The sequence below is a fragment of the Heterodontus francisci genome, chromosome 15 (assembly GCF_036365525.1).
Source record: "Heterodontus francisci isolate sHetFra1 chromosome 15, sHetFra1.hap1, whole genome shotgun sequence".
In the NCBI taxonomy this organism is placed as follows: domain Eukaryota; kingdom Metazoa; phylum Chordata; class Chondrichthyes; order Heterodontiformes; family Heterodontidae; genus Heterodontus; species Heterodontus francisci.
The window spans coordinates 102,312,318-102,325,997 of NC_090385.1; positions in this window are offsets into that span (position 1 = coordinate 102,312,318).

Below are 13,680 nucleotides of genomic sequence, written 5' to 3' on the forward strand. Positions count from 1 at the left end.
AAACACACGCTGTCAGTGCATTCTCATTCAAAGATAAATAAACACACACGGTCTGTGTATTCTCAATCACAGATATACAAGCACATACTGTCTGTGTATTCTCATTCACAGATGTATAAACGCACACTGTCCGTGTATTCTCACTCACAGAAATATAAACTCACACTGTCTGTGTATTCTCATTCACAGATATATAAACACACGGTGTCTGTGTATTCACAGTCACAGAAATATAAACACACGCTGTCTGTTTTTTCTCATTCACAGAAATATAAACATACGTTGTCTGTGTATTCTCCGACACAGAAATATAAACACAAGCTGTCTGTGTATTCTCATTCGCAGAAATATAAACACACACTGCCTGTGTATTCTCATTCACGGAAATATAAACACACACGGTCTGACTATTCTCATTCACAGATATATCAGCACACGCTGTCTGTCTATTCTCATTCACAGAAATATAAAAACACGCTGTCTGTGTATTCTCATGCACAGATATATAAACACACACTGTCTGTGTATTCTCATTCACAGATATATTAACATACACTGTCTGTGTAATCTCATTCACAGAAATTTCAACAGACACTTTCAGTGTATTCTCAGTCACAGAAATATAAACACACACTGTCTGTGTATTCTCACTCACAGAAATATAAACACACACTGTCTGTGTATTCTCAGTCACAGAAATATAAGCATACGCTGTCTGTGTATTCTGACTCACAGACATATAAACACATCAATTTTATTTCCTCACATTCACAGAAATATAAACACAAGCTGTCCATGTCTTCTCATTCACAGAATTTTAACACATGCCGTCTGTGTATTCTCATGCACAGATATATAAACACACACTGTCTGTGTATTTTCATTCACAGATATATTAACATACACTGTCTGTGTAATCTCGTTCACAGAAATTTCAACAGACACTGTCTGTGTATTCTCATTCACAGATATATAAACAGATGCAGTCTGTGTATTCTCAGTCACAGAAATATAAACACACACTGTCTGTGTATTCTCAGTCACAGAAATGTAAGCATAGGCTGTCTTTGTATTCTCTCTCACAGATATATGAACACATCAATTTTGTTTACTCTCATTCACAGAAATATAAACACACGCTGTCTGTGTATTCTCATTCACAGAAATATAAACATACGCTGTCTGTGTATTCTCATTCACAGATATATCAGCACACACTGTCTGTCTATTCTCATTCACAGAAATATAAAGACACGCTGTCTGTGTATTCTCATTCACAGAAATATAAACACATGCTGTCTGTCTATTCTCATTCACAGAAATATAAACACACATTGTCTGTGTATTCTCATTCACAGAAATATAAACATACGTTGTCTGTGTATTCTCAGTCACAGAAATATAAACATAGGCTGTCTGTGTATTCTCATTCACAAATATGTCAGCACACACTGTCTGTCTATTCTCATTCACAGAAATATAAACACAGGCTGTCTGTGTATTCTCATTCAAAGAAATATAAACACGCGCTGTCTGTGTATTCTCATTCACAGATATATCAGCACACACTGTCTGTCTATTCTCATTCACAGAAATATAAACACACGCTGTCTGTGTATTCTCATTCACAGAAATATAAACACATGCTGTCTGTCTATTCTCATTCACAGAAATATAAACACACACTGTCTGTCTATTCTCATTCACAGAAATATAAACATACGTTGTCTGTGTATTCTCTGTCACAGAAATACAAACACACACTGTCTATCTATTCTCATTCACAGATATATCAGCACACTGTCTGTCTATTCTCATTCACAGAAATATAGACACACGCTGTCTGTGTATTCTCTTGCACATATATATAAACACACACTGTCCGTGTATTCTCATTCACAGAAATATCAACACACGCTGTCTGTGTATTCTCATTCACAGATATATAAACACACACAGTCTGTGTATTCTCATTCACAGATATATAAAAACACACTGTCTGTGTATTCTCATTCACAGAAATATAAACACACACTGTCTGTGTATTCTCATTGACAGATATATAAACACACACTGTCTGTGTATTCTCATTCACAGATATATAAACATACACTGTCTGTGTAATCTCATTCACAGAAATTTCAACAGACACTGTCTGTGTATTCTCATTCACAGATATATCAACACACACTGTCTGTGTATTCTCAGTCACAGAAATTTAAACACATACTGTCTGTGTATTCTCATTCACAGATGTATAAACACACATTGTCCATGTATTCTCATTCACAGATATATAAACACACACTGTCTGTGTATTCCCACTCACAGAAATATAAACACACACTGTCTCTTATTCTCAGTCACAGAAATATAAACATACGCTGTCCGTGTAATCTCAGTAACAGAAATATAAACGCACAAAGTCTGTGTATTCTCATTCACAGATATATAAACACAAACCGTCTAAGTATTCTCCTTCACAGAAATATAAGCACACACTGTCTGTGTATTCTCATTCACAGATATATAAACACATGCTGTTTGTGTCTCCTCCTTCACAGATATATAAACACACATTGTCCGTATATTCTCATTTACAGATATATAAACACACACTATCTGTGTATTCTCATTCACAGATATAAACTCACACTGTCTGTGTATTCTCATTCACAGAAATATAAACATACGCTGTCCGTGTAATCTCAGTAACAGAAATATAAACACACAAAGTCTGTGTATTCTCATTCACAGATATATGAACACAAATCATCTGTGTTTTCTCATGCACAGATATATAAACACACACTGACTGTGTATTCGCACTCAAAGATATATTAACACTCACTGACTGTGTATTCGCACTCAAAGATATATAAACACACATGTCTGTATATACTCATTCACAGAAATATAAACACACACTGTCTGTGTATTCTCACTCACTGATATATTAACACACACTGACTGTGTATTCGCACTCAAAGATATATAAACACACACTGTCTGTATATTCTCATTCACAGATATATAAACACACACGGTCTGAGTATTTTCAGTTACAGATATATAAACACACACTGTCCGTGTATTCTCAATCACAGAAGTATAAACACACGCTGTCAGTGCATTCTCATTCAAAGATAAATAAACACACACGGTCTGTGTATTCTCAATCACAGATATACAAGCACATACTGTCTGTGTATTCTCATTCACAGATGTATAAACGCATACTGTCCGTGTATTCTCACTCACAGAAATATAAACTCACACTGTCTGTGTATTCTCATTCACAGATATATAAACACACGGTGTCTGTGTATTCACAGCCACAGAAATATAAACACACGCTGTCTGTTTTTTCTCATTCACAGAAATATAAACATACGTTGTCTGTGTATTCTCCGACACAGAAATATAAACACAAGCTGTCTGTGTATTCTCATTCGCAGAAATATAAACACACACTGCCTGTGTATTCTCATTCACGGAAATATAAACACACACGGTCTGACTATTCTCATTCACAGATATATCAGCACACGCTGTCTGTCTATTCTCATTCACAGAAATATAAAAACACGCTGTCTGTGTATTCTCATGCACAGATATATAAACACACACTGTCTGTGTATTCTCATTCACAGATATATTAACATACACTGTCTGTGTAATCTCATTCACAGAAATTTCAACAGACACTTTCAGTGTATTCTCAGTCACAGAAATATAAACACACACTGTCTGTGTATTCTCACTCACAGAAATATAAACACACACTGTCTGTGTATTCTCAGTCACAGAAATATAAGCATACGCTGTCTGTGTATTCTGACTCACAGACATATAAACACATCAATTTTATTTCCTCACATTCACAGAAATATAAACACAAGCTGTCCATGTCTTCTCATTCACAGAATTTTAACACATGCCGTCTGTGTATTCTCATGCACAGATATATAAACACACACTGTCTGTGTATTTTCATTCACAGATATATTAACATACACTATCTGTGTAATCTCATTCACAGAAATTTCAACATACACTGTCTGTGTATTCTCATTCACAGATATATAAACAGATGCAGTCTGTGTATTCTCAGTCACAGAAATATAAACACACACTGTCTGTGTATTCTCAGTCACAGAAATATAAGCATACGCTGTCTTTGTATTCTCACTCAAAGATATATAAACACATCAATTTTGTTTACTCTCAACCACAGAAATATAAACACAAGCTGTCCATGTCTTCTCATTCACAGAAATTTAATACACGCTGTCTGTGTATTCTCATTCACAGAAATATAAACACACGCTGTCTGTGTATTCTCATTCACAGAAATATAAAAACGCGCTGTCTGTGTATTCTCATTCACAGATATATCAGCACACACTGTCTGTCTATTCTCATTCACAGATATATAAACACACACTGTCTGTGTATTTTCATTCACAGATATATTAACATACACTGTCTGTGTCATCTCATTCACAGAAATTTCAACAGAAACTGTCTGTGTATTCTCATTCACAGATATATAAACAGATGCAGTCTGTGTATTCTCAGTCACAGAAGTATAAACACACCCTGTCTGTGTATTCTCAGTCACAGAAATGTAAGCATAGGCTGTCTTTGTATTCTCTCTCACAGATATATAAACACATCAATTTTGTTTACTCTCATTCACAGAAATATAAACACACGCTGTCTGTGTATTCTCATTCACAGAAATATAAACATACGCTGTCTGTGTATTCTCATTCACAGATATATCAGCACACACTGCCTGTCTAATCTCATTCACAGAAATATAAACACACGCTGTCTGTGTATTCTCATTCACAGAAATATAAACACATGCTGTCTGTCTATTCTCATTCACAGAAATATAAACACACATTGTCTGTGTATTCTCATTCACAGAAATATAAACATACGTTGTCTGTGTATTCTCAGTCACAGAAATATAAACATAGGCTGTCTGTGTATTCTCATTCACAAATATGTCAGCACACACTGTCTGTCTATTCTCATTCACAGAAATATAAACACAGGCTGTCTGTGTATTCTCATTCAAAGAAATATAAACACGCGCTGTCTGTGTATTCTCATTCACAGATATATCAGCACACACTGTCTGTCTATTCTCATTCACAGAAATATAAACACACGCTGTCTGTGTATTCTCATTCACAGAAATATAAACACATGCTGTCTGTCTATTCTCATTCACAGAAATATAAACACACACTGTCTGTCTATTCTCATTCACAGAAATATAAACATACGTTGTCTGTGTATTCTCAGTCACAGAAATACAAACACACACTGTCTATCTATTCTCATTCACAGATATATCAGCACACTGTCTGTCTATTCTCATTCACAGAAATATAAACACACGCTGTCTGTGTATTCTCATGCACAGATATATAAACACACACTGTCCGTGTATTCTCAGTCACAGAAAAATCAACACACGCTGTCTGTGTATTCTCATTCACAGATATATAAACACACACAGTCTGTGTATTCTCATTCACAGATATATAAACACACACTGTCTGTGTATTCTCATTCACAGAAATATAAACACACACTGTCTGTGTATTCTCATTGACAGATATATAAACACACACTGTCTGTGTATTCTCATTCACAGATATATAAACATACACTGTCTGTGTAATCTCATTCACAGAAATTTCAACAGACACTGTCTGTGTATTCTCATTCACAGATATATCAACACACACTGTCTGTGTATTCTCAGTCACAGAAATTTAAACACATACTGTCTGTGTATTCTCATTCACAGATGTATAAACACACATTGTCCATGTATTCTCATTCACAGATATATAAACACACACTGTCTGTGTATTCCCACTCACAGAAATATAAACACACACTGTCTCTTATTCTCAGTCACAGAAATATAAACATACACTGTCCGTGTAATCTCAGTAACAGAAATATAAACGCACAAAGTCTGTGTATTCTCATTCACAGATATATAAACACAAACCGTCTAAGTATTCTCCTTCACAGAAATATAAGCACACACTGTCTGTGTATTCTCATTCACAGATATATAAACACATGCTGTTTGTGTCTCCTCCTTCACAGATATATAAACACACATTGTCCGTATATTCTCATTTACAGATATATAAACACACACTATCTGTGTATTCTCATTCACAGATATAAACTCACACTGTCTGTGTATTCTCATTCACAGAAATATAAACATACGCTGTCCGTGTAATCTCAGTAACAGAAATATAAACACACAAAGTCTGTGTATTCTCATTCACAGATATATGAACACAAATCATCTGTCTTTTCTCATGCACAGATATATAAACACACACTGACTGTGTATTCGCACTCAAAGATATATTAACACTCACTGACTGTGTATTCGCACTCAAAGATATATAAACACACATGTCTGTATATACTAATTCACAGAAATATAAACACACACTGTCTGTGTATTCTCACTCACTGATATATTAACACACACTGACTGTGTATTCGCACTCAAAGATATATAAACACACACTGTCTGTATATTCTCATTCACAGATATATAAACACACACGGTCTGAGTATTTTCAGTTACAGATATATAAACACACACTGTCCGTGTTTTCTCAATCACAGAAGTATAAACACACGCTGTCAGTGCATTCTCATTCAAAGATAAATAAACACACACGGTCTGTGTATTCTCAATCACAGATATACAAGCACATACTGTCTGTGTATTCTCATTCACAGATGTATAAACGCACACTGTCCGTGTATTCTCACTCACAGAAATATAAACTCACACTGTCTGTGTATTCTCATTCACAGATATATAAACACACGGTGTCTGTGTATTCACAGTCACAGAAATATAAACACACGCTGTCTGTTTTTTCTCATTCACAGAAATATAAACATACGTTGTCTGTGTATTCTCCGACACAGAAATATAAACACAAGCTGTCTGTGTATTCTCATTCGCAGAAATATAAACACACACTGCCTGTGTATTCTCATTCACGGAAATATAAACACACACGGTCTGACTATTCTCATTCACAGATATATCAGCACACGCTGTCTGTCTATTCTCATTCACAGAAATATAAAAACACGCTGTCTGTGTATTCTCATGCACAGATATATAAACACACATTGTCTGTGTATTCTCATTCACAGATATATTAACATACACTGTCTGTGTAATCTCATTCACAGAAATTTCGACAGACACTTTCAGTGTATTCTCAGTCACAGAAATATAAACACACACTGTCTGTGTATTCTCACTCACAGAAATATAAACACACACTGTCTGTGTATTCTCAGTCACAGAAATATAAGCATACGCTGTCTGTGTATTCTGACTCACAGACATATAAACACATCAATTTTATTTCCTCACATTCACAGAAATATAAACACAAGCTGTCCATGTCTTCTCATTCACAGAATTTTAACACATGCCGTCTGTGTATTCTCATGCACAGACATATAAACACACACTGTCTGTGTATTTTCATTCACAGATATATTAACATACACTGTCTGTGTAATCTCATTCACAGAAATTTCAACAGACACTGTCTGTGTATTCTCATTCACAGAAATATAAGCATACGCTGTCTTTGTATTCTCACTCAAAGACATATAAACACATCAATTTTGTTTACTCTCAACCACAGAAATATAAACACAAGCTGTCCATGTCTTCTCATTCACAGAAATTTAATACACGCTGTCTGTGTATTCTCATTCACAGAAATATAAACACACGCTGTCTGTGTATTCTCATTCACAGAAATATAAACACGCGCTGTCTGTGTATTCTCATTCACAGAAATATAAACATACGCTGTCTGTGTATTCTCATTCACAGATATATCAGCACACACTGTCTGTCTATTCTCATTCACAGAAATATAAACACACGCTGTCTGTGTATTCTCATTCACAGAAATATAAACACATGCTGTCTGTCTATTCTCATTCACAGAAATATAAACACACACTGTCTGTCTATTCTCATTCACAGAAATATAAACATACGTTGTCTGTGTATTCTCAGTCACAGAAATACAAACACACACTGTCTATCTATTCTCATTCACAGATATATCAGCACACTGTCTGTCTATTCTCATTCACAGAAATATAAACACACGCTGTCTGTGTATTCTCATGCACAGATATATAAACACACGCTGTCTGTGTCTTCTCATTCACAGATATATAAACACACACTGTCCGTGTATTCTCACTCACAGAAATATCAACACACGCTGTCTGTGTATTCTCATTCACAGATATATAAACACACACAGTCTGTGTATTCTCATTCACAGATATATAAACACACACTGTCTGTGTATTCTCATTCACAGAAATATAAACACGCGCTGTCTGTGTATTCTCATTCACAGAAATTTCAACAGACACTGTCTGTGTATTCTCATTCACAGATATATCAACACACACTGTCTGTGTATTCTCAGTCACAGAAATTTAAACACATACTGTCTGTGTATTCTCATTCACAGATGTATAAACACACATTGTCCATGTATTCTCACTCACAGAAATATAAACACACACTGTCTGTGTATTCTCAGTCACAGAAATATAAACATACGCTGTCTGTGTATTCTCAGTAATAGAAATATAAACACACACAGTCTGTGTATTCTCATTCACAGATATATAAACACACACAGTCTGTGTATTCTCATTCACAGATATATAAACACACACTGTCTGTGTATTCTCATTCACAGAAATATAAACACACACTGTCCGTGTATTCTCACTCGCAGAAATATAAACACACACTGTCTGTATATTCTCATTCACAGAAATATCAACACACACTGTCTGTGTATTCTCATTCACTGATATATTAACACACACTGACTGTGTATTCACACTCAAAGATATATTAACACACAATGACTGTGTATTCTCATTCACAGATATATAAACATACCATGTCTGTGTCGTCTCATTCTCAGAAATTTCAACAGATACTGTCTGTGTATTCTCATTCAAAGATGTATAAACACACGCTGTCTGTGTATTCTCATTGAACAGAAATATAAACACGCGCTGTCTGTGTATTCTCATTCACAGATATATCAGCACACACTGTCTGTCTATTCTCATTGACAGATATATAAACACACACTGTCTGTGTATTTTCATTCACAGATATATTAACATACACTGTCTGTGTCATCTCATTCACAGAAATTTCAACAGACACTGTCTGTGTATTCTCAGTCACAGAAATATCAACACACACTGTCTGTGTATTCTCACTCACTGATATATTAACACACACTGACTGTGTATTCACACTCAAAGATATATTAACACACAATGACTGTGTATTCTCAGTCACAGAAATATCAACACACACTGTCTGTATATTCTCATTCACAGATATATAAACACACACTGTCTGTGTATTCCCACTCACAGAAATATAAACACACACTGTCTCTTATTCTCAGTCACAGAAATATAAACATACGCTGTCCGTGTAATCTCAGTAACAGAAATATAAACACACAAAGTCTGTGTATTCTCATTCACAGATATATGAACACAAATCATCTGTGTTTTCTCATGCACAGATATATAAACACACACTGACTGTGTATTCGCACTCAAAGATATATTAACACTCACTGACTGTGTATTCGCACTCAAAGATATATAAACACACATGTCTGTATATACTCATTCACAGAAATATAAACACGCGCTGTCTGTGTATTCTCATTCACTGATATATTAACACCCACTGACTGTGTATTCGCACTCAAAGATATATAAACACACACTGTCTGTATATTCTCATTCACAGATATATAAACACACACGGTCTGAGTATTTTCAGTTACAGATATATAAACACACACTGTCCGTGTATTCTCAATCACAGATATATAAACACACACTGTCCGTGTATTCTCAATCACAGAAGTATAAACACACGCTGTCAGTGCATTCTCATTCAAAGATAAATAAACACACACGGTCTGTGTATTCTCAATCACAGATATACAAGCACATACTGTCTGTGTATTCTCATTCACAGATGTATAAACGCACACTGTCCGTGTATTCTCACTCACAGAAATATAAACTCACACTGTCTGTGTATTCTCATTCACAGATATATAAACACACGTGTCTGTGTATTCACAGTCACAGAAATATAAACACACGCTGTCTGTTTTTTCTCATTCACAGAAATATAAACATACGTTGTCTGTGTATTCTCCGACACAGAAATATAAACACAAGCTGTCTGTGTATTCTCATTCACAGAAATATAAACACACACTGCCTGTGTATTCTCATTCACGGAAATATAAACACACACGGTCTGACTATTCTCATTCACAGATATATCAGCACACGCTGTCTGTCTATTCTCATTCACAGAAATATAAAAACACGCTGTCTGTGTATTCTCAAGCACAGATATATAAACACACACTGTCTGTGTATTCTCAGTCACAGAAATATAAACACACACTGTCTGTGTATTCTCACTCACAGAAATATAAACACACACTGTCTGTGTATTCTCAGTCACAGAAATATAAGCATACGCTGTCTGTGTATTCTGACTCACAGACATATAAACACATCAATTTTGTTTCCTCACATTCACAGAAATATAAACACAAGCTGTCCATGTCTTCTCATTCACAGAATTTTAACACATGCCGTCTGTGTATTCTCATGCACAGATATATAAACACACACTGTCTGTGTATTTTCATTCACAGACATATTAACATACACTGTCTGTGTAATCTCATTCACAGATATATAAACAGATGCAGTCTGTGTATTCCCAGTCACAGAAATATAAACACACACTGTCTGTGTATTCTCAGTCACAGAAATAAAAGCATACGCTGTCTTTGTATTCTCACTCACAGATATCTAAACACATCAATTTTGTTTACTCTCAATCACAGAAATATAAACACAAGCTGTCCATGTCTTCTCATTCACAGTAATTTAACACACGCTGTCTGTGTATTCTCATTCACAGAAATATAAACACACGCTGTCTGTGTATTCTCATTCACAGAAATATAAACACGCGCTGTCTTTGTATTCTCATTCACAGATATATCAGCACACACTGTCTGTCTATTCTCATTCACAGATATATAAACACACACTCTCTGTGTATTTTCATTCACAGATATATTAACATACACTGTCTGTGTCATCTCATCCACAGAAATTTCAACAGACACTGTCTGTGTATTCTCATTCACAGATATATAAACAGATGCTGTCTGTGTATTCTCAGTCACAGAAATATAAACACACACTGTCTGTGTATTCTGAGTCACAGAAATGTAAGCATAGGCTGTCTTTGTATTCTCTCTCACAGATATATAAACACATCAATTTTGTTTACTCTCATTCACAGAAATATAAACACACACTGTCTGTGTATTCTCATTCACAGAAATATAAACATACGCTGTCTGTGTATTCTCATTCACAGATATATCAGCACACACTGTCTGTCTATTCTCATTCACAGAAATATAAACACACGCTGTCTGTGTATTCTCATTCACAGAAATATAAACACATGCTGTCTGTCTATTCTCATTCACAGAAATATAAACACACATTGTCTGTGTATTCTCATTCACAGAAATATAAACATACGTTGTCTGTGTATTCTCAGTCACAGAAATATAAACATAGGCTGTCTGTGTATTCTCATTCACAAATATGTCAGCACACACTGTCTGTCTATTCTCATTCACAGAAATATAAACACAGGCTGTCTGTGTATTCTCATTCACAGATATATCAACACACACTGTCTGTGTATTCTCAGTCACAGAAATTTAAACACATACTGTCTGTGTATTCTCATTCACAGATGTATAAACACACACTGTCTGTGTATTCCCACTCACAGAAATATAAACACACACTGTCTCTTATTCTCAGTCACAGAAATATAAACATACGCTGTCCGTGTAATCTCAGTAACAGAAATATAAACGCACAAAGTCTGTGTATTCTCATTCACAGATAATTCAACACAAACCGTCTAAGTATTCTCCTTCACAGAAATATAAGCACACACTGTCTGTGTATTCTCATTCACAGATATATAAACACATGCTGTTTGTGTCTCCTCCTTCACAGATATATAAACACACATTGTCCGTATATTCTCATTTACAGATATATAAACACACACTATCTGTGTATTCTCATTCACAGATATAAACTCACACTGTCTGTGTATTCTCATTCACAGAAATATAAACATACGCTGTCCGTGTAATCTCAGTAACAGAAATATAAACACACAAAGTCTGTGTATTCTCATTCACAGATATATGAACACAAATCATCTGTCTTTTCTCATGCACAGATATATAAACACACACTGACTGTGTATTCGCACTCAAAGATATATTAACACTCACTGACTGTGTATTCGCACTCAAAGATATATAAACACACATGTCTGTATATACTCATTCACAGAAATATAAACGCACACTGTCTGTGTATTCTCACTCACTGATATATTAACACACACTGACTGTGTATTCGCACTCAAAGATATATAAACACACACTGTCTGTATATTCTCATTCACAGATATATAAACACACACGGTCTGAGTATTTTCAGTTACAGATATATAAACACACACTGTCCGTGTATTCTCAATCACAGAAGTATGAACACAGGCTGTCAGTGCATTCTCATTCAAAGATAAATAAACACACACGGTCTGTGTATTCTCAATCACAGATATACAAGCACATACTGTCTGTGTATTCTCATTCACAGATGTATAAACGCACACTGTCCATGTATTCTCACTCACAGAAATATAAACTCACACTGTCTGTGTATTCTCATTCACAGATATATAAACACACGGTGTCTGTGTATTCACAGTCACAGAAATATAAACACACGCTGTCTGTTTTTTCTCATTCACAGAAATATAAACATACGTTGTCTGTGTATTCTCCGACACAGAAATATAAACACAAGCTGTCTGTGTATTCTCATTCGCAGAAATATAAACACACACTGCCTGTGTATTCTCATTCACGGAAATATAAACACACACGGTCTGTCTATTCTCATTCACAGAAATATAAACACACACGGTCTGACTATTCTCATTCACAGAAATATAAAAACACGCTGTCTGTGTATTCTCATGCACAGATATATAAACACACACTGTCTGTGTATTCTCATTCACAGATATATTAACATACACTGTCTGTGTAATCTCATTCACAGAAATTTCAACAGACACTTTCAGTGTATTCTCAGTCACAGAAATATAAACACACACTGTCTGTGTATTCTCACTCACAGAAATATAAACACACACAGTCTGTGTATTCTCAGTCACAGAAATATAAGCATACGCTGTCTGTGTATTCTGACTCACAGACATATAAACACATCAATTTTGTTTCCTCACATTCACAGAAATATAAACACAAGCTGTCCATGTCTTCTCATTCACAGAATTTTAACACATGCCGTCTGTGTATTCTCATGCACAGATATATAAACACACACTGTCTGTGT